Raw genomic sequence first — 22,929 nt, forward strand, 5'->3', positions numbered from 1 at the left:
TTGTATCGGCATTTTTCCTTACTTTCCTAGCAATGGCGAAATCCTTCACACTGTTTCTGCCATAATGGTCAGTGTCTTAGCAGTGGTGCATTATATTTAATCAAAAAGACCCAGTCAGCACTTAAAAGCATTGTCATTACACTGTTAAGGAGGTGGTGTACGCATTTCTCCGGAGAGCTGTGCTACATTTAATGCCCACATACCAACACTTATAGCTGTCAACGTAGCTGTTTGCCTACCAGCACTTCTTGCTCTGTCTCTACCAGCCCTTCCTGCCCTGTCTCTACCAGCACTTTTTTTGCTGCATGCCTACCAGCACTTTTATCAGCGTATTTACCAGCACTTCTAGCTGCGAGTCTATCAGCACTTTTATCTGCGTGTCTACCAGCACTTCTAGCTGAGTGTCTATCAGCACTTCTAGGTGTGTGTCATTACTTTTAATGCAATTAAAAGATCCTACCAGCATGTCATAATATTGCTACTCCACTATTTATGGGATGCTACCAGCACTTCTCAGCAGAGCTGTAACACTTTTAAAGTCACAGTACCAGCACTTCTCAGCAGATCCATTACAGCACTTCTCAGAAGGTTATTTACATATTCAATGGGCAATCCCTACAAGGGCTCCATTACTTTCAATGTAAAAGCTCTGACTAACACCTCGTAACATTCCGACAACACTCGTTATCGGATTGTACCAACACTTCTCAGCAGAGATGTCCTACTTTTAAGACCACAGTACCAGCACTTCTCAGCAGGGCCATTAAACCTTTAATGGGCAGTTCTTCCATGCAGTGATGCATAAATGTATAATATCTTAATAGCACTTCGTAGATTCGCCACTCTACTATTAATGAGATGGTACCAGCACATCTCAGCAGGGTTACTGGCCCTTCAATACTCAGTGCCAACACTGTTTAGCAGAATTGATTTAGCCTTGATAGAACGTATTTTTAGGTTTTTAAGACGTGGTCTAGTCTTTGAGTGCCGAAAAGGGCAAATACGTGAAATATGTTGTGACTTTATAATTCAAGTGTTAATCCCCACTTGGTAGAAGCAATGTTGTATCACTTTCCCACTCCAAATGAATGCCCACTACTTAGTTGCGCCCCTGTTGGGGTTAAATATCTCATACATACTTACAGGTTGTGTATGCACCTCTGAGCAGGCCTCCCTCGAACACATCAATACAACACCATCCTGACCCCAGACCAATTAGTAATACAAGCTGATGAAACGCTAATGGAAACAACTGGACGCAAATAGACAATGAGCCAGGAGAATACAGACAGGAGCACGTTCAAATCCACCCTGAGACGCTACCACCAAATTGTCCGCAACACCAAACTCACCGCATTGATGCATACACCAACAGAAGCAAATAAATATTCACCATTATGAATGAGTCCACCTTACCTCCAACTCGATCACCCCTCAAGGACCTCTGCAACACTATCTCAGTTCTTCAGCAACAAAAAATCTCCGCCATGTACAGAACCTTCAACCCACAACTGGACTCAATGACCTCGCCAAATGCTTTCTGATTGTATGCAGAGAACCAATGCTAACCACGTGGCCCCTCATCATCCCAGAAGAAACCGCCGTCACCACAAAGCCCATGAACTCAGCTGTCCCTTCGGACCCCTGCCCCCACCACCTCTACTCCACAGGACTGCAACCCATCAGCGCCACGCTCACACCCATTCTGAATGACTCCACCACTTCTGTGACCTTCTCAGATGATTGGAAACACGCAACTGCCATTCCACTGCTGAAGAAACCCTCTGTGGACCCTTCAACGCTTGTCAACTACAGACCAATCTCCTCACCACCATTCACAGCCAAGGGCTAAGAGAAAATCATCAATAGATGTCTCACCGAATAGCTCAACGACCACCAACTCCTCGGCACCACTCAGTCTGATTTCAGAACCAAGCAGAGCACAGAAACTGCCCTCATTGCTGCCACGGATGACAACTGCATGACTGGGCAGGGGAGACACAGCGGCCCTCCTCTCTCTGGACATCTCCGAAGCATTTCACTCCGTCTTCCACTCCATTCTCATCCAACATCTACACAACATCGGAATCGAAGTACACGCCCCCCAATAGATTGATTCCTTCCGGACTCGAAGGACCCAATCGGTCAGCCTGGCACCGTACACGTTGGATGCCTAGGGCCTCATCTGCGGAACACCAACAAGACCGAAATCACATCTTCAGGAAGAGCACGTCACTGTGAGGCTGCACATGGAAGCCAACAGAGCGAGGACCAACAACCATCCCCAACACCCATGCCGAGAACCTCGGGATCATCAGTGACAGCAAACTCGACATGACTGCCGCCTCATGCTTCTTCACCCTAAAGATGCAGAGGAAGATTTTCAAGCGGCTGCCAATTAGCACCCAGAAAACCATCACACGCACCTTTGTCACAAGCAAACTGGACTACAGGAACAGCCTGTATGCCGAAATAAACAAAAAACTCACCAGAAGGCTGCAGACCATTCAGAACACAGCAGCCAGAACCACTTTTATCCTCCCACGCCACACCGGCCTCACATCACACCTGAAGGAGCGCCACTTTCAATGCACCAAAAACATGGGCAAGCATACCCAGGGCCACCGACATTATGAAGCAGGAGAAGCCCAAATTACGCAGCAGGCAAAGCCCAAATTATGCAGCAGGAGCCCAAATTATGCAGCAGGCAAAGCCCAAATTATGCGGCAGGGTTGAGTAAATTATTAGGTAAGAAAAAGTAATAATGCAGCACATTTCTAAATGGTATTACTTTATCAATTTTAAACTTGGTAACACTTTCCGGGAATTAATTGAGCCCCATTAGTACTATTTTAATACCCAAATATAGCAACAGGTAACAAAAAGGTCCAGCTTTGCTACGGGCCTTTTTACTGCACAGGAACACGTGTCTCTGCATTTTCAGTAACTTTTGAACCCTTTGCGCTAGAAACAAAACTTTTTTTTATTCAAATCTGCAGATTATGTGGCAGACAATGGATTATGTGGCAAATGCGGCACAGCTATAATTATGTGGAAAATCGCCACAGCAGCCACTTGCATAATTCCAGTGGCCCTGAGCACACCTCAACAATCGCCTCCGCTTTCACAAGCCTTCCAGACACCTCCACTTGTCCGTCTCTTACTTGTGACACCCCACGCATACGGAAAACCAGATCTGGCAGGCACGTCTTCTCCGACATCACTCCTAAGGTGTGGAACTATCTGCCACTACACATAACAACCCCCTCCTCACTTCTTGAATTCCACAATAAGCTGAAGACCTGGCTTTTCGAGTAGTCCCACCATGCCCTAGGTGCGCCTAGCCTCACACCTCAGCTGCCAGGTACCCTCCCGGCTGACACTGCGCGCTACAAATCGGCTGGACAGGGCTCTAATAGGTTTAATGGGGCAAGACCAGCGTTTGTTAATAGGACTGATACATATTTAATGAAATATTTAATGAAATGGGCCCAGCAGGGCATGTTTCAGAAGAAGGAATTCACTTTTACTGTGGAGTGGCAGTACCCTGTGAGGGCATGTGTCAGCTGGGCAGGGCCAGCAGACACGTTAGAAGTTTTAGCAGGAACCAGGTCACAAAATATCCCGGCCACACCCAGCACGAGCTTCTGTTTCCAAATATAAAGAGAGAAATCACGGGAGGCCCGGCACGTGGCGCCATCTAGCGGCAGAGCCAGGTTATCTGCCTCAGCAGCATTCAGAAACAGGGAAGGGTTCAAAATATAGAAATACATTTTGCAGCATTAGTGTCGGGTGCTTGAGGGGCGCTGAAATACTATCTTCCAGCCTCCCTCTTCTGACAGACTCCCAGCACTTTCCAAGGGGGGGGGGGGCGCATCTGAGGAAGGCGCTATATTTTTAAAGGGCACGTTCCAGTACTTCACAGCGGGGACACTATGTAATACACGAGTTATTACATGTATTTCTCGGGATGGCTGCTAAGTCTGCATTTTTTTTAAATAGAACAATGCCTAAACTCCTTAGCGTGAAACTAAATGAGGTCAGGCCAGGGGCAGCGCGTGGAGTTCTAGACGGGCGTGCCACGCACCGAATGGGCACACCCTGCATTGCTTGTAGCAGAGCCTGTCTCAGGGGGAGGTTGTACTTTTAATAGGGCGGGAGACGTTTGCCGAAATCAGGGAACATGCTCTCTTTCCCTCTCTCGGTTCAATTCAAACGCTCACCCAGTTTCTTTCTCTCTCTCTCTCCATTTCTTTCTTTCTCCTTCTATTTCTGTCTCTCACTCTGCTTTCTCCTCACTCAGGCAGCAATGCAGGGGGGTGGGGGGGGGGGGGTGGCATCCTTAAATTAAGCGCTGCCTGGACCACAAGGGTAGGTGGGGGTTCTAAAAGCCCCAGGATACGGGGTCTTCAGGTAAATGATTTATGTTTGAAGTCTGGGGCTCACCAGCTGCAGCAGGAGGGCTCTCGTCTGCGAGGTGACAGCCGCTTCTAAAACTTATTCCACGTCACGTGACAGCTCTTGTGCAAGCGCAGCGCCAAAGTCCAATGAAGAGCTGCATTTGAAATAAAAAAGAACAGGCAAAAGAACGGATGGAAGCAGGGTCGTGATTGGGCGGGATCCGATCCTTTGTGGCACCTACAGGTGATGTGAATGCATGGAGTCCTGTGGACACGGATGCAGGGTCCTTGCGCGCGCTCCGCTCGATAGCCTCTAAGAAGGTCCCACTTTCTATTAAGAAAGTTCTCCACAAATTGACAAACATGCGCGCTTTAAAGTGCCACACTGCAGGCTAATTTTAACTTGTCAGACAGTGTTTCATTTCCCTCTTTTATGCTGGCTTGGTTGTTTGTATTTTATCATGCTGAGTTGCATTCCTGTGTTGATTAGTTTCTGGAAATGTGACGTTCTTTCGTTGTTCTGCCATATAAGCAACTGAGTAGCTCATTTCTGTCACTAGCCTAGCCTCGAGGCGCTGCCGTTCGTGGGTACATTTCTACTCAGCACAGTGCTTTTTAGACGACCCACATGTCAATCAAAGAAGCCTAGATATGTTATGTTACAAAGAAGGGAAAGAGGCGAGCAGCGCAGGAAAAAGGAAGGGGTTCAAAAGTAACTGTATGAAAAGAACTGAAATATGAAAAAAGGAGCAGAAAAAGAAAGTGGCTGGAGCTCAACAGGTGGAACAGAAAATAATGAAGAGGAAAAGAACGCGAAGAAAGGGAAAACAGCAAAAAATAAAAAGTGATGGCAAAGCCAATGGGTCAATGCTTATGACTGGAAATGCCTGTAAGCTTCCATTAATGCATTCACTTATCCATTCATCCACACACTTGGAAGGGTGGGGTTGTGTTAACAGAATGAAGCTCTGGCATGTCTTTCCTCCTTTTCTGTCAATTCCCAAGTTGCTGACCTGCATATGGAGACAGAAGATGGAGGTCATAGCCGTGCTTCCGTTTCCGCCCCAAAGCACCTGAGACGGATGTACAAACAATATGTATTTATTTATTTATTTGAGAGTTTTATATAGCGCTGGCTAGACCCAAGGGTATTAGAGCACTTTACACGACATAGCATTGACAGAAGGATTCACAGTTGACATAGTCTGTTGATGATGGTGTATGAAGAGACAAGCTGGCATTGGTTCGCGCTGGATTTCAGTGCGAGTGGCACAGTCCTGTGAGAACGAACCTGTTAACGTTTGCAAAGAGCACAACCTCTTGATTTATGGGCCTGAAAGCCACGCCAAGGGTCCAGGACCTGAGAGGCATCACTTGGGGTCAGGATCTTGCTGCGGCTGGACCCAGGAGCTGGTTGGGGAGCCTTTTATGTCCCTAGTGGTCAGATGTGGAGGGCAGCGGATTAGCCCTTGCAGTCAATCTGGGGTCCTGGGTTCAAGATGGCATTGCTGGTCCTGGCCTTCTTCCCTAGGCAAAGGAGCAGCAGGTCAGCACAACAAGGCAGCAGTTTTCTTAGTGCAGCAGTCGGGCAGAGTGGCAGTCCTTGTAGCAGCACAGCAGCCCTTTTATCTGGTAAAGAATCTACAGGTCCAGAAGTGTTCTGAAGAGCTGGTGTTTGAGGTCCTTCTTTTATACACCGTTGTGCCTTTGAGGTGGGGAAAAGCTTCTAGAGGCATGCAGTTGAAATGCCCTGCCATCCATTCTCTGGCTCCAGACTAACTACAGGGGGGGTATGCAGGACTTTGTGCGGAAGCAGGAGAAAGCCTATATAAGTGTAAGTAGGGCTGTGTCCAGCTCCTCCCACAAACCAGCCTGTGATGGCCCATCCAGTGACACCTAAGCTCCCAATGCAAGTGGCTGTCTAGGGGATATAAACAAAGCCCAACTGCCAACTCCACCCAGTCATGTGACTAGAGACAGCCTGCTGCACCAAATGGCCAAGGCAAGAAAATGCAAACCTTCTAAAAGTAGCATTTTTAGAATTGCAATTTAAAATCCAACGTCCCCATAAGTTAGGATTTTAGATTGTGATTTCAGAGACACCAAACATGATTTAGCTTTCTCTTCCCATTTGGAAACTATGCTTGTAAAATGTAATAAAGCAATTGCAACTTTATCCTATGGGACAGATAGGCTTTGCAGTAGTAACAAAAAAAAATTAAGAGCTTTTAATTGCCAGGACATATAAAACCTTTAAGTGCATGTCCTACTTTTTAGATACATTGCATCTGCCCTCTGGGCTGTTTAGAGCCTACCTAGGGGTGCCATATATGCATTATAAAGGATGTTGGGGTCTGGCAAAAGGTTCATTTTACCAGGTCGAAATGGCTGTTAAACTGCACACACAGGCTGCAATGTCAGGTCTGAGCCATGTTTAAAGGGCTTCTTAAGTGGGTGGCGCAATCAGTGCTGCAGACCTTCAAGCAGCATTTAATTTACTTGCCCTGGGCACATGTTGTGCCACTTTACTAGGGACATATAAGTAAATTACATATGCCATTTGGATATAAGGCAATTCCACCATGTTTTAAGTAGAGAGCACAAGCACTTTAGCACTGGTTAGGAGCAATGAAGTGCACAGAACCCTAAAGACAGCAAAACAACATTCAGCAAAAATGGAGGAGTGAAGGCAAAAAGAAGTCTGGGGGTGACCCTGCAGAAAGAGCCAAATACAACAGATGGGATTTTTAATTTAACAATAGTTTCACAGTTGTTGAGTCAAGATTCATATAGGGGTGGTCCCCCTTTTTTTAGTTTTGGATTTATACAGAGAGTAAGCAACTCGGATAAGGTACAGCGGCCATTTAGGAGGAATTGTTGGATGGTATCTTTTTCATCCACGTTGAAGACTTTCAGAGAGGAATTGGTTCTGATTAAAGGGGTGTGCTGGTAGCGCATTCCAGGAAGGCTTGTTTGAGACTTCTTTTTCTTTTGCATGGAGGTATTTCCAGTAGGAGGTTGTTGTTGCTTCGTAGTGGGAGCTGGCTTCCTGAAATGGTCAGTTTGCTGACCAGGCAGATCGAGACCATCTATACATCATAAGGTCCATGATGGCGGTCGCTCGGTGGCAATCACGTTTTAATGGAGTATTGGGGATCTAAGCACTTCATTGCATCGAGGTCAATTTTGGCTAGCGATCGTTACGGCATGGTGCTGTGACTTGACCCAGCTTTTATTCCAGAAGTTATGCCAGTTTTGTCTAGGGATCAGGAAGCTTTCATTCCAACTTTCTGTCCTTCTCATTCTTCTCTGAATATGAAAGGAGGCTTTTTTTAGCTGTGAACCTGCCTCTCTTCATTTTTCTCAACAGATCAAGATCTTACAGACTGTCTGATTGTCTATTTTTAACCTTGGGGTCAACAGAGCAGGGTTGTAATGCTTCTCCAATTAATTTAGTCAATAGATTAGATCTACCATTCTAGTGGTTTATTTATTAACTGAGATCACTCTCCTGTAGGGACTCGGAGATCTTTAGAGGCTCACTGCTTCATGGCTGAGATTTGCAAGGCCGCCACCTGGGCTTCTTCTAATACCTTTATCCATTATAGACTTGTTGAATGATGGGAAGACCCTTAAAGTTTACTAAATTCTATCATATCATGAATTATTTGTATGATCTGATATATCAATAGAGTCACTGATGTACTGCATTAATGACCTTGGTCTAAAGCAGTGTTTCCAGTGGGTCACAACTCACAAGCTGACTTTTGGTGAGTCGCAAAATTCAGAGCAATGAATAAAGATGCCTTTATATTCTATGCTTAACTTGCCACATTTGCCGCTGATTCAAAAACAGAGGTTATTGTCAGGCTGTTTTATTCTTTTGACATGGGGACTGGTGTTTACTTTTATTTCTCTGACTGGAAAGTGAGAGGAGTTTTTAGAGTGAATTAAGCGACAATGTAGGATGTTGTTTTTTGTAATACACAACAGAATGGAAATACCTGAATGCATCTAGCAGTTAGGAAATAAAAAATGAAGCACTTTTTTTGTAACTTGAAGTGTGCTGAAAACATGTTTTTTAATAGAATCAAAACATTCAAGAAACTTACCTGGTGATACACAAGTGATAAATATTCACAGAAACCCGATTTCCGCACATTATCATCTGTGTTCTATATAGTTTTAGCAGTAAAACTGTAGGTCTGTGCAAATGTAGTGCCCATTTCAATGAGACGTGTGCTGTCTGTAAAGGACAGAGGCTACCACGCGATGCTTTAGTTACATTAAAAATCTCTCACCTTATGTCCATTAAAGGTAGGTGGGTTGCAGAAATGTGTTGTTCTAAAAAGTGGGTCATTGCTCAAAAAAGTTTGAGACCACTTTTCTAAAGGGGTATTTTTTCATTGCAGGCCCAACACAGCTCGATGTTCCTCATAAGTAGTGACTGAGATAAATGCAGAGGGATGTATTGTATTTGTATTGTATTGTAATTGCATTTTATATAGCGCTTACTACCCCTGACGAGGCGTCAAAGTGCTTTTTCAGCGAGTAGCACGCTACCCGGGTCCCATAGAGGATTGGTGTTGAATTAGTATAATGAAACATGCAAGTTTATTTTAAGTGGTGGATAGGTTAGTCAGTTATTTTGATTTGGCACGATAGCAGAAGGATAGAGGAGGAAAAAGGTTTGTATTTATATAGCGCTTGTTGGTGCACGCTATTCAGGAAGCCCATAAAGGATTAGTGGTGAATTAATATGGTGAAATATGAAGTAATTTCGGTGGTAGATATTAGTCAGTTATTTTAAGTGAGAAGGATAGCGGAGGGATACAAGGGGAAGAAAGGTTTGCATTCATATAGCGCTTGTTACCCTGGATGGGTGTTGAAGTGCTTTTCTGGCGAGTAGTACACCACCCCAGAACCCATACAGGATTAGTGTTGAAAATTAGTATAGCAAAATATGAAGTTATTCGAGTAGTGGATATGTTGTTCAGTTATTTGGATAGAGAAGGGTAGTGGGAGGATAGAAGAGGGAAAGAGGTTTGCATTTATATAGCGCTTGCTACCCCTGATGGGGTTTTGAAGTGCAAGTAGCACGCTACTCTGGAACCCATCAGGATTAGTGTTGAATTAGTATGGTGAAACATGAAAGTAATTTTAGTGGTGGAAATGTTAGTCAGTTATTTGGATTGAGAAGGGTTGGGGAGGGGTAGAAAAGAGGGAAGGGTTTAGAAAGGTTTGTTTTCGGGGATCGGTATAGTAAAAGAGGTGTCAGATGATGCAAGGAGGGGTAGAGTAGTAGAGAGTCTAGAAAAGGTTATTTTGGGGATCATAGTAGCGGTATGGGGTTTGGGATAAATGAGAGAGTGGATGTAGAGGATATATTGATAGATGTATAGGATGAGAGATAGGGTAGTGTATTGGAAAGAGTAGTAGAAAGACGTTTGAAATTAGTCAGAAAGTTAGGTTAGAAGATATATTGAGCGAAGTATAGGCTGAGAAATAGGGTAGTGCATTGGAAATGCTAAATTAGAAGAAAGTGATAAATATACAGTTCCATAAGTACATTGGAAGTATATAGATACATAAAGGAGGTAAGTATATTGGGCAGCATTTCTGGCCCTGGTCCTGGTCAGTCTCGAACAGGCTCAAACAGGCAACTGCCCTTGTCCTCTCTGCCCATAGCATCGTCGCCCTAACCTTGGCCTTTTATATCCCTAGTAATCAGGAGCCCCCTTCGGCCAATGGGAACCCTAGCCCTAAAATTATCCAATCACAACACTAGCCCTAAAATCTGGAACCAATAGGAGACCAGGACCATGCAGCCAATCATAGCCCTAGTCCAAGCACCCAATCAGTTAACAAAACTTGATCTCTACGTCCAATAGAGGTCCTACCCCTACCAGTAGTCCCAACCCAAGTCCAAGCAATCAATGGCACAGGAAGACCCAGTCCCTACTTCCAATAGAAAGCCTAACCCTACTCTTAGTCCCACAACTAGTCTATCAACCAATCACACCAGAAGCCCTAATCGCTACTTCCAATTAAAGGTCTAACCCTAGCCCTAGCCCACCCTACTCCCAACAACCAATAACATATGAAGGCCTAGTCCCTACTTAAGTGAATGGAGGAATAAAGGCAAAAAGAAGTCTGGGGGTGACCCTGCAGAAAGAGCCAAATACAACAGATGGGATTTTTAATTTAACAATATTTTCACAGTTGTTGAGTTAAGATTCATATAGGGGTGGTCCCCCTTTTTTTAGTTTTGGATTTATCCAGAGAGTAAGCAACTCGGATAAGGTACAGCGGCCATTTAGGAGGAACTGTTGGATGGTATCTTTTTCATCCACATTGAAGACTTTCAGAGAGGGATTGGTTCTGATTAAAGGGGGAATGCTGGTAGCGCATTCCAGGAAGGCTTGTGTAATGGCAGAGTTTTTGGCTTTATTTAGCAGTGATATAGACCTTAATCTTGCTCACATCTAGTATAGGTATTCTTAGCCTGTGTTGGCCCTTTTAAGCCCTTTCTTCCAGACCTAGAAGAGGATAGCTGCTTAATATGATGATAGATCCTTTATTCTTGACTCTAACCTGTCTATTGCCTATTGGCTTTGACATATTAGACACATTGGTATGGTTTATGTAGGTATTCTGACAGAGCTAAGGGGCATTTCATCCCTTTCAGGCCTACAGGCCTAGAGCTAGAGGGACTCCATCTTGATGAAGCTGAGAGGCTTTTCAGGGTAAAGGCAAAGTTTATAGTTAAGGCTGTTTTTCACTTGGAGAGAACCGGTCTGGGCCAGCCCTTATCGGTAGGCTGTATTATTCTCTGTGTGGAAGACACAACAAAAGGCCGGCCGGCTGGGTGTGTGTCCTTGATGCGAGGTGATGCAGAGACCTGGTGGGCGGCAGGCTGATGGCTGGAACTTTCCATGAGGAAACAGCATTCTATATCAGTGAAGTGCAGAGGCGGAGTCGAGTAGAGTCGAGTCGAGTGGAGGTGGCGAAGCCAGTGAGTCGTGTTAAGGTGGAGGAGTGGTAAGCAGTGGAGTGGAGTTGGCAGAGAGAGAGGGTTCAAGCTGGAGAGAGAGCTGAGTTGAATAGTGAGCTGGAACTGAAGGAAGCAGTCAGAAGCAGTTACTTATCAGGAGGAGGTGTGAATAGCTGGAGTCTGAAGTAATGCCTTTTAGAAGAGACGGAGGAGAGATCGTGGACTAACCTATGGGAGCAGAGGGAGTTATTTGGACATTGGTGCAGAGACAGAGTGAATAAGCTAGTGGAATGAACGGTGATCAGAGCGGCAGGAACCATTAAGATTGAAGCTGGAAGGTGGAGACAGTTCGTGGGGGAGAGGAGTCCAGTGCAAAGTGATCAGCGCAGAGGTGTACCCAAGAGTGCAGGAGAGAGAGAGAGTCTGAGATGAGCCAAGGCACAGACGAGAGAGGAACCCAGATGACAGCTAGAACAAGACTACACACTAATCAGGTGAACTCTACCCTTAATCTTGTCCTTATTCCCTAAGCTATTGTATGTCTAATCTTTTCTCTTTCAGCGGTGTGTTCTACCTATAGTCTTTGTCAGTTACAGATCTGTGTAAATGTTTATATTGTTCTAATAAAATAACCCCCAGTTTGTAGCAAACTGGCATGTGTCTTATATTTTTGTTCAATCTAGGTAAATGTATCTCCTAGGTGTTTACTAGGTACATGAATGGATGAGTAATCCCAATCAGGTAAGTGGTGATCACATAAATAGGGAGTGAGTGGACCTATGATGCCAAGAATAAGAGGTACATTATATTAATTGGCTAACTCCTAATATTGTAGTAGCAGACCCTTAGTGAAGAGACTTCCCAATATATATATATATAAAGGTGTTCATAGGAATGTGGTCGTCGTTGATATGCGGCGTTAGTGAGAACGTTGGGTAGGAGACCAGCGTGTATACCCACAAGATTGTGGCTTGAATAAGTGAGAGCGTCAGGGAGGAGACTGGCGTGGAGGTTTGCCGGATTGCGAACCGTTTGGAAAAGGGAGCATTGGGTTCTGCAGGCCCATGTGTAGACGCACCGGATTGTGTGTCATATCTGCCCTAGGGTAGATCAGTCTGGGTCTGAGTGGCCGCGAGACTAACTGATGTATGAGTGTGGTGTAGGGTATGGATATCCTTAGTAATCAGTGAGTATTCTTAGTATCCCTATAGATTTAGTGGTGTTTTTAATAATATGAGCTTGTATATTGCGAGTTCCCCATCCTCAGGTAGGTACCCAGGTGCCTGGATAGTTGGTCCTGAGGAGGGATGTGATTACGTTCTGGCTGGGTTGGAGGGGCCCCTAGGGGCTGATCCCATCTAATCAGAAAATCCGGTCATAACATTTGGCGTAGTCGGCATCTTACGAATCCTGTGTGTCCTGGCCATGTGCTTAGAGAGTTTCCCATGTGTTCTGAGGGAGTGCCCTGAGCGCCGGTTCCATCTGGCGTAATGTTGCAGTTTATGTAGCATGTGTGACCTATGGGCTTGAACAGTTGCAGCGTGAGGAGATTGCATTACATCATGGCATTTGGCTTATTCAGGGTGGAAGGAATGGTTTTCATCTTGGTGTTTAAACTGTCAGGGTTGAAGGATGGCATTACATGAGGGAGCCAGTTACATCTTTGTGATGGTCCAATTGTATAAATGTGTGTAAAAAATGCTTTTAAATTGTCCATTAAATTGCTTGCTGCATCTGCTTATGCTGTGCAATGTGAAATGTGTTCATTGTTATATGATTTGTGGAGTTCTTTGCATATAGCTCCTTGTAAATATGGCTTGTGAATAGCGCCATGTTATTGTGGCTTGTGAGGTGCATGTTCTTATGTTGACCTGCTGTGTTCCTTGTGAATTGCGCCTTGGATATATTGTTTGTGAAGAGTTTGTCTTGTAAATATGGCTTGTGAATAGCGCCATGTGGTCAGGCTTGGACAGGGCATGTTATCATTACGTTAGGCAGGAGAGAGCTGGATCTCTCTCGGGTGCTTGGGGATAACGTTTTGAAAATGTGTGTACGTGTTATCTGTAAACGTGAAGAGATGTGTTCATGATTTTCCCATGTATCTGCAGTCATTGGGAATTGATTGTGCTTGAGCTGCCAAAGGGTTAATATCTTGAATTGAGATGGCAGTCTTTATTTTTAACATGCTGTTAACACTCATGGTTATCTGACCTGACTATAAAAGTCAGTGGATTATTTGATGGTTTGATTTTGACTTTTATTGATTCCTTGGTCTGCCTATGTGCTTTGTCGGCTTCTTGACGGAAAGGTAACATCTTGTGCTTTGCGAAGGGTTCTGTTCATTTCACATTCTTTTTGAAATGCGTCTACGAATTTGTGTGGGTTTGCCTTGGAACTGATGCGGTTATAAATCAACCAGTCGGATTGAGATAAGGGTTTGCACGGAGAGAGCTGTGTTTTTTTAAATACGCTTCTTAATATGCATCCATAGACGTGTGGAGAATTATTTTTGAATGCATGATTTAAAATGAGTGAAATGTTAAGGAGGTGGCCCGTTAGAATGCATGCTACGGGCTGTTTTCATTAATTATTTCTTTGAGGGTTTTTTATCTAGAAAGGAATGTGCTGGTTGCAGTGATCACAGGTTGAGAATAATAAATCTTGCCCGACAGTGCATGGTAACATGTGCTTTTAATTAGTGAAAGGCAACCGTGTGCTTTTGAAAACAAATGTGTGTTCTTATTATTATTTTCCCAAATGCAAACTGAAACTTTTTTTATGAATGTGTCTGTATGCAGCAAAACCGGCCTTGGTAAGTTATCCAACTCAGTTAGAAAATAATTGGCTGTTTAATAATATATGAATGTGGCCCTTTTATTAGGTTGGATTAAATAGCTTGCATATTTAATTACACTGTAATGTAAAATTACATGATGCCCCTGGTTGAATGAAACTCAATGGTGAAATGTGTCTGCATTTTATGTTGTTTTAAAATTATTTCTCTTTCAACAGCTGACAATGGTTCATGATAATTCGTTTTTTCAAATGCAGAATGCATAAATCAATGCCCTTATTTTAATTATCTTGCCTTTAGCTGAATTAGTTAGACAAAAGTCTTTTTAGAAGCTGGAGCTTTTAAGTAGCAGTACACTGTAACAGAAAAAATGCTGGCTTTCGTTAGTTAGTGCAATCAGGCCTGGGAACAAGCTTGCAAAAAAATGTGTTTGTCGACCTTGGCAGACCAGCTGGTTTGTGAAGACGAGTTTTTTTTTTCCCTGCAGGCTTCGGCTGCAGCCTGTCCTGTTTTTGATTGGCCATAATCCAATTTTGTTCCGCGGACGGCTTGTTTATGTAAGGGTGGGGGAACTCGCTCTTCCTGGCTGTTGACGCAGGCAGCTTCATTGCCTGCTGATAAGGGATTCTTGCACACTCTTGGCCCTTGGCAGTAGGCCTGGGCGGGCTTCTCTGATCAGGGAAATGGAGGCTTGCAGTGCCCTGCTCCTGCTGTGAGATCATCATTTGGCAGTGATTCAAATTGCTTCACACTGTAGCCTGGCTCCCGCGTCTGAAGGGAGAAGGCTGTCTTAGAGAGGATTAGGGTATGATTAGGCCCTGCTAAATTTACTTAAAAGTTAGATTTTGAATGTTTTTAATTAATTAGGATATTTTCTTTTCAATAATGAAAGGCACCCGGGGTGCTTTTTTAAATGGAAAATTTTGTCATGCAAGATTAATGATACTTGTTTTCTTGTCCCTAGGATTGCTGGGTTGTGGTGTTAGTGCGTGGGCCCCCCCCCCCTCCCACTTCCTTTTCTTATTTTAGTTTTTTACTTTCATGTTTTTATGTTAGTTTATTATTTTTGGAAGATGGAACCAGACCAGACCAGACCGGAAGGGTGATGGATGGCCGCATCGGAGGAAGTGTCCGGATACCGAAGATGCAGGGTGGTGGCCTACACTGAAGTAACAAAATTGACATTGGACTTTTTTTTTTTTTTTGATGATACAAAGCAAATGGATTTGGTTATATAATTCCTTGGCCTGCATTATTTTTGCAATCACTACGAGCAGGCCCCACTTAAAAAAAAAAAAAACAACAAACATGTCACCTATTATAGTTTTTCTGTTTTCTTCAAAACAGTTTTTGCCAATGAAGGACTTTTTTTTTTGAATGGTGGTGCACACATGTGTTCCACAGTGTGAAGAAACTAAGTGATATATATATACACCAGCTATCTTGTAGAAATGGGGTTGTTTTTTACTGTTATTACATTTTCACCTTGATTGATCAAAGGGTGGTTACCTTAGACTTTGGGTTGTCCTGGGAGGTGTGTCTTTTAGTATGATTATGTATTAATGTTTGCCCAGACCTTGAAAATATTTTGTCATGTTTATTTCTCGGATTTCACTAATATGTTTCCTTAAATTGACAAATGTCAGTAGGCCTTATTTAGGCCCATTGTTATTTTCATCCCACAAACAAGCCCCTACACCACTAAATTTCATGAGCCATCATTAGCTTAAGTTAACCATAGTAGGTAGGCCTCATTTAGGCCCTTTGTTGTTTTCTCTTTAGAAGTTGAAACACATTTAGTTCTTAAGTTGTCCGAAGTAGGTAGGCCCCATTTAGGCCCCTTGCTGTTTTCATTCAACACATAAGTCCCTACATCACTAGATTTCACCAGTTATCACTAGAAGTTGAAGCACATTTAGTTTGAGGATGCTTTGGTTAGTTTCTGTTGTTATCAGATCCAATTTCAGATATGTTTCAGCATTCAAGTCAAGGGTGCTTTGATTTGTTTTCAGTTGGTTGTTAGGTTTGTATTCCCTACAATTGAGTTTCAGGTGGAATTTCCTTAAGTTGTCATTATTTTTAGGGAGTTTTTTTAGTTTTTGATTGATTGATAGAATGTGTTGATGTTTGTCTATATGGATGTTATTGTTTATAAGATGTTCGCAAGATAAGGATCTAAGGGTGGATGGCAGAGTTTTTGGCTCTATTTAGCAGTGATATAGATCTTAGTCTTGCTCACATCTAGGATAGGTATTCTTAGCCTGTGTTGGATAGATTGTGTTGATGTTTGTTTATATGGATGTTGTTGTTTATTGATGTTCGCAAGATAAGGATCTAAGGGTGGAATGTAATGGCAGAGTTTTTGGCTTTATTTAGCAGTGATATAGACCTTAATCTTGCTCACATCTAGTATAGGTATTCTTAGCCTGTGTTGGCCCTTTTAAGCCCTTTCTTCCAGACCTAGAAGAGGATAGCTGCTTAATATGATGATAGATCCTTTATTCTTGACTCTAACCTGTCTATTGCCTATTGGCTTTGACATATTAGACACATTGGTATGGTTTATGTAGGTATTCTGACAGAGCTAAGGGGCATTTCATCTCTTTCAGGCCTACAGGCCTAGAGCTAGAGGGACTCCATCTTGATGAAGCTGAGAGGCTTTTCAGGGTAAAGGCAAAGTTTATAGTTAAGGCTGTTTTTCACTTGGAGAGAACCGGTCTGGGCCAGCCCTTATCGGTAGGCTGTATTATTCTCTGTGTGGAAGACACAACAAAAGGCCGGCCGGCTGGGTGTGTGTCCTTGATGCGAGGTGATGCAGAGACCTGGTGGGCGGCAGGCTGATGGCTGGAACTTTCCATGAGGAAACAGCATTCTATATCAGTGAAGTGCAGAGGCGGAGTCGAGTAGAGTCGAGTCGAGTGGAGGTGGCGAAGCCAGTGAGTCGTGTTAAGGTGGAGGAGTGGTAAGCAGTGGAGTGGAGTTGGCAGAGAGAGAGGATTCAAGCTGGAGAGAGAGCTGAGTTGAATAGTGAGCTGGAACTGAAGGAAGCAGTCAGAAGCAGTTACTTATCAGGAGGAGGTGTGAATAGCTGGAGTCTGAAGTAATGCCTTTTAGAAGAGACGGAGGAGAGATCGTGGACTAACCTATGGGAGCAGAGGGAGTTATTTGGACATTGGTGCAGAGACAGAGTGAATAAGCTAGTGGAATGAACGGTGATCAGAGCGGCAGGAACCATTAAGATTGAAGCTGGAAGGTGGAGACAGTTCGTGGGGGAGAGGAGTCCAGTGCAAAGTGATCAGCGCAGAGGTGTACCCAAGAGTGCAGGAGAGAGAGAGAGTCTGAGATGAGCCAAGGCACAGACGAGAGAGGAACCCAGATGACAGCTAGAACAAGACTACACACTAATCAGGTGAACTCTACCCTTAATCTTGTCCTTATTCCCTAAGCTATTGTATGTCTAATCTTTTCTCTTTCAGCGGTGTGTTCTACCTATAGTCTTTGTCAGTTACAGATCTGTGTAAATGTTTATATTGTTCTAATAAAATAACCCCCAGTTTGTAGCAAACTGGCATGTGTCTTATATTTTTGTTCAATCTAGGTAAATGTATCTCCTAGGTGTTTACTAGGTACATGAATGGATGAGTAATCCCAATCAGGTAAGTGGTGATCACATAAATAGGGAGTGAGTGGACCTATGATGCCAAGAATAAGAGGTACATTATATTAATTGGCTAACTCCTAATATTGTAGTAGCAGACCCTTAGTGAAGAGACTTCCCAATATATATATATATAAAGGTGTTCATAGGAATGTGGTCGTCGTTGATATGCGGCGTTAGTGAGAACGTTGGGTAGGAGACCAGCGTGTATACCCACAAGATTGTGGCTTGAATAAGTGAGAGCGTCAGGGAGGAGACTGGCGTGGAGGTTTGCCGGATTGCGAACCGTTTGGAAAAGGGAGCATTGGGTTCTGCAGGCCCATGTGTAGACGCACCGGATTGTGTGTCATATCTGCCCTAGGGTAGATCAGTCTGGGTCTGAGTGGCCGCGAGACTAACTGATGTATGAGTGTGGTGTAGGGTATGGATATCCTTAGTAATCAGTGAGTATTCTTAGTATCCCTATAGTTTTAGTGGTGTTTTTAATAATATGAGCTTGTATATTGCGAGTTCCCCATCCTCAGGTAGGTACCCAGGTGCCTGGATAGTTGGTCCTGAGGAGGGATGTGATTACGTTCTGGCTGGGTTGGAGGGGCCCCTAGGGGCTGATCCCATCTAATCAGAAAATCCGGTCATAACAGCTTGTTTGAGACTTCTTTTTCTTTTGCATGGAGGTATTTCCAGTAGGAGGTTGTTGTTGCTTCATAGTAGGAGCTAGCTTCCTGAAATGGTCAGTTTCTGACCAGGCAGATCGAGACCATCTATACATCATAAGGTCCATGATGGCGGTCGCTCGGTGGCAATCACGTTTTCATGGAGCATTGGGGATCTAAGCACTTCATTGCATCGAGGTCAATTTTGGCTAGCGATCGTTACGGCATGGTGCTGTGACTTGACCCAGCTTTTATTCCAGAAGTTATGCCAGTTTTGTCTAGGGATCAGGAAGCTTTCATTCCAACTTTCTGTCCTTCTCATTCTTCTCTGAATATGAAAGGAGGCCTTTTTTAGCTGTGAACCTGCCTCTCTTCATTTTTCTCAACAGATTAAGATCTTACAGACTGTCTGATTGTCTATTTTTAACCTTTGGGTCAACACAGCAGGGTTGTAATGCTTCTCCAATTAATTTAGTCAATAGATTAGATTTACCATTCTAGTGGTTTATTTATTTACTGAGGTCACTCTCCTGCAGGGACTCAGAGACCTTTAGAGGCTCGCTGCTTCATGGCTGAGATTTGCAAGGCCGCCACCTGGGCTTCTTCTAATACCTTTATCCATTATAGACTTGTTGTATGATGGGAAGACCCTTAAAGTTGACTAAATTCTATCATATCATGAATTATTTGTATGATCTGATATATCAATAGAGTCACTGATGTATTGCCTTAATGACCTTGGTCTAAAGCAGTGTTTCAAGTGGGTCACAACTCACAAACTGACTTTTGTTGAGTCGCAAAAGTCAGAGCAATGAATAAAGCTGCCTTTATATTCTGTGCTTAACTTGCCACATTTGCCGGTGATTCAAAAACAGAGGTTATTGTCAGGCTGTTTTATTCTTTTAACATGGGGACTGGTGTTTACTTTTATTTCTAAGACTGGAAAGTGAGAGGAGTTTTTAGAGTGAATTAAGCGACAGGGTAGGATGTTGTTTATTACACAACAGAATGGAAATACCTGAATGCATCTATCAGTTAGGAAATCAAAAATGAAGCACTTTTTTTGTAATTTGAAGTGTGCTGAAAACATGTTTTTAATAGAATCAAAACAACTTACCTGGTGATACACAAGTGATAAATATTCACAGAAACCTGATTTCCACACATTGTCATTTGTGTTCTATATAGTTTTAGCAGTAAAACTGTAGGTATGTGCACGTGTAGTGCCCATTTCAATCAGACATGTGCTGTCTGTAAAGGACAGAGGCTACCACGCGATGCTTTAGTTACATTAAAAATCTCTCACCTTATGTCCATTAAAGGTAGGTGGGTTCAGTTGCAGAAATGTGTTGTTCTAAAAAGTGGGTCATTGCTCAAAAAAGTTTGAGACCACTTTTCTAAAGGGGTGGTTTTTCATTGCAGGCCCAACACAGCTTGATGTTCCTCATAAGTAGTGACTGAGATAAATGCAGAGGGATGTATTGTATTGTAATTGTATTGTAATTGCATTTATATAGCCCTTACTACCCCTGACGAGGCGTCAAAGCGCTTTTCGGCGAATAGCACGCTACCCGGGACCCATAGAGGATTGGTGTTGAATTAGTATAATGAAACATGCAAGTTTATTTTAAGTGGTGGATAGGTTAGTCAGTTATTTGGATTTGGCACGATAGCAGAAGGATAGAGGAGGAAAAAGGTTTGTATTTATATAGCGCTTGTTGACGCACGCTATTCAGGAAGCCCATAAAGGATTAGTAGTGAATTAATATGGTGAAATATGAAGTAATTTCAGTGGTGGAAATTAGTCAGTTATTTGGAGTGAGAAGGATAGCGGAGGGATAAAAGGGGAAGAAAGGTTTGTATTCATATAGCGCTTGTTACCCTGGATGGGTGTTGAAGTGCTTTTCTGGCGTGTAGCACACCACCCCAGAACCCATGAAGGATTAGTGTTGAAAATTAGTATAGCAAAATATGAAGTAATTTGAGTAGTGGATATGTTGTTCAGTTATTTGGGTAGAGAAGGGTAGGTGGCAGGATAGAAGAGGGAAAGAAGTTTGTATTTATATAGCGCTTGCTACCGCTGATGGGTTTTTGAAGTGCAAGTAGCACGCTACTCTGGAACCCATCAGGATTAGTGTTGAATTAGTATGGTGAAACATGAAAGTAATTTTCGTGGTGGATATGTTAGTCAGTTATTTGGATTGAGAAGGTTTGGGGAGGGGTAGAAAAGAGGGAAGGGTTAAGAAAGGTTTGTTTTCGAGGTTCGGTATAGTAAAAGAGGTGTCAGATGATGCAAGGAGGGGTAGAGTAGGAGAGAGTCTAGAAAGGGTTATTTTGGGGATCATAGTAGTGGTATGGGGTTTGGGATAAATGAGAGAGTGGATGTAGAGGATATATTGATAGATATATAGGATGAGAGATAGGGTAGTGTATTGGAAAGAGTAGTAGAAAGACGTTTGAAATTAGTCAGAAAGTTAGGTTAGAAGATATATTGAGCGAAGTGGAAATGCTAAATTAGAAGAAAGTGATAAATATATAGTTCCATAAGTACATTGAAAGTATATAGATACATAAAGGAGGTAAGTATATTGGGCAGCATTTCTGGCCCTGGTCCTGGTCAGTCTCGAACAGGCTCAAACAGGCAACTGCCCTTGTCCTCTCTGCCCATAGCCTCGTTGCCCTAACCCTGGCCTTTTATATCCCTAGTAATCAGGAGCCCCCTTCAGCCAATGGGAACCCTAGCACTAAAATTATCCAATCACAACACTAGCCCTAAAATCTAGAACCAATAGGAGACCCGGACCATGCAGCCAATCTTAGCCCTAGTCCAAGCACCCAATCAGTTAAAAAAACGTGATCTCTACGTCCAATAGAGGTCCTACCCCTACCAGTAGTCCCAACCCAAGTCCAAGCAACCAATGGCACAGGAAGACCTAGTCCCTACTTCCAATAGAAAGCCTAAGCCTACTCTTAGTCCCACAGCTAGTCTAGCAACCAATCACACCAGAAGCCCTAATCGCTACTTCCAATTAAAGGTCTAACCCTAGCCCTATCACACCCTACTCCCAACAGCCAATAACATATGAAGGCCTAGTCCCTACTTCCAATAGAAATCCTAACCCTAGCCCTAATCTCAACCCTACATTGATTGAACCTCAGACCCAGAAACCAATAAGAACCCTCAAATACCCAACCAATGTAGAGATAATATCCTTAATTACTGGCCAGTAACCATAATTACTCCTACTTATCTTTATCCCAGTCATCACAACCTGTCCTCCCTCCCTTCACCCGTCGTCCTTCATGTTAGCTTGGCATACCAGCAGGATTCTGGGAAGGATTGCCTGTTTTAGGGACCTCATGGAGGAGTGGGGGGGGGGTTTCTTCAGAATATTTACAAGTTTTCTTGTCTCGAGGTGGGATGACATCATAAGTAATTTCTGGGAGAAGGACGAGTATGACTATGTGTGTGACTATAAGTAACGAAGAGAGGGTAAATAATTGAGACATTTTTTTCACACCTAAGTACAACATAGATGCCACAAAAAAATAATTTACAAGAACATATAGAAATTGGTAGGAATAGTAATCTATGTCTGGAGGGTCTGCTCTCCAATGGCCTTTAGGTGGGCTAACTAAGCCCCATTTACCCAAAACGACCCTGTGTTGAGAATCATAAGTCAATATTAGATAGTCTTTCATTCGGCCATGCATTTTTATTAGCAGTTTATTGGCTCTTTTTCACCCTGTCCTCGTTTGTCATCCTCTATACTCAGCTTCCAGCTGGTACATCTCTGCTCTTTCCAGCCTTTATCTCTGTGATGCTCCTTCCTTGGGAGAAACTCCTCTCAGGTGTGAATTACCACCCTGGTCCATGAGTTACACAAGGCCTGTATCTGAGGATTGTGTTGTATTATATGGAATAGTTGTGCAACCTTACTGTGTAATACCATTGCACCACTGGGTCCAGTCAGGCTCATTTGTAAAACCTTTAGCTCAAACCTGAGTAGCTGTGGCTTCGAGCAGCAAGGCTTCAACCAAGGAACTAGTGTAAAGCATTTAGAAGCACAAAAGAAATTCACACAACAAGAAAAATCCTACACCAATTTATAAAAACAGATTATACTTCTATGAATTTTTAGACACCAATGTTAGCAAAATCCACCAGAGGGTTCCAGAGATATAGATTTTTAAATATACTCACAAATCTCAGATTTTTAGTCCAAAGTGCAAATAAACGCTACACTGGTACCGTAAAATTTGGATACTTTTTGAAAGTTTGAAAGAGAGCGTTGTGTTTGGCTACTCCAGCCCTAGTGGGGTGACCAAATCCAGCGGGAAGAAGGTCGGGGGGGGCATTTAGGAGTAGTTGGACATTTACCTGGTCACCAAAGCAGTCTAAAGTCCAGTTCCACACTTTATATCAAGAC

General features: G+C 43.3%; 1 protein-coding gene across 2 annotated transcripts in view; it reads right to left on the reverse strand.

Moving 5' to 3' along the window:
• Positions 1 to 22,929, reverse strand: part of LOC147678868 (catechol O-methyltransferase-like) — a 185,616-nt gene that overhangs the window by 41,252 nt on the left and 121,435 nt on the right. The window contains exon 1 of one of the 2 annotated variants that reach the window (XM_086942625.1): positions 4,447 to 4,599. The exons of the other annotated variant lie outside the window; for it this stretch is intronic. The gene's annotated coding sequence lies outside the window, so the exon portion shown is untranslated. Of the gene's footprint in view, positions 1 to 4,446; positions 4,600 to 22,929 lie in introns of those variants that run through there. 2 annotated transcript variants of the gene reach the window in all.

Source organism: Lissotriton vulgaris, chromosome 11, assembly GCF_964263255.1.
Source record: "Lissotriton vulgaris chromosome 11, aLisVul1.2, whole genome shotgun sequence".
NCBI classification, from domain to species: Eukaryota; Metazoa; Chordata; class Amphibia; order Caudata; family Salamandridae; genus Lissotriton; species Lissotriton vulgaris.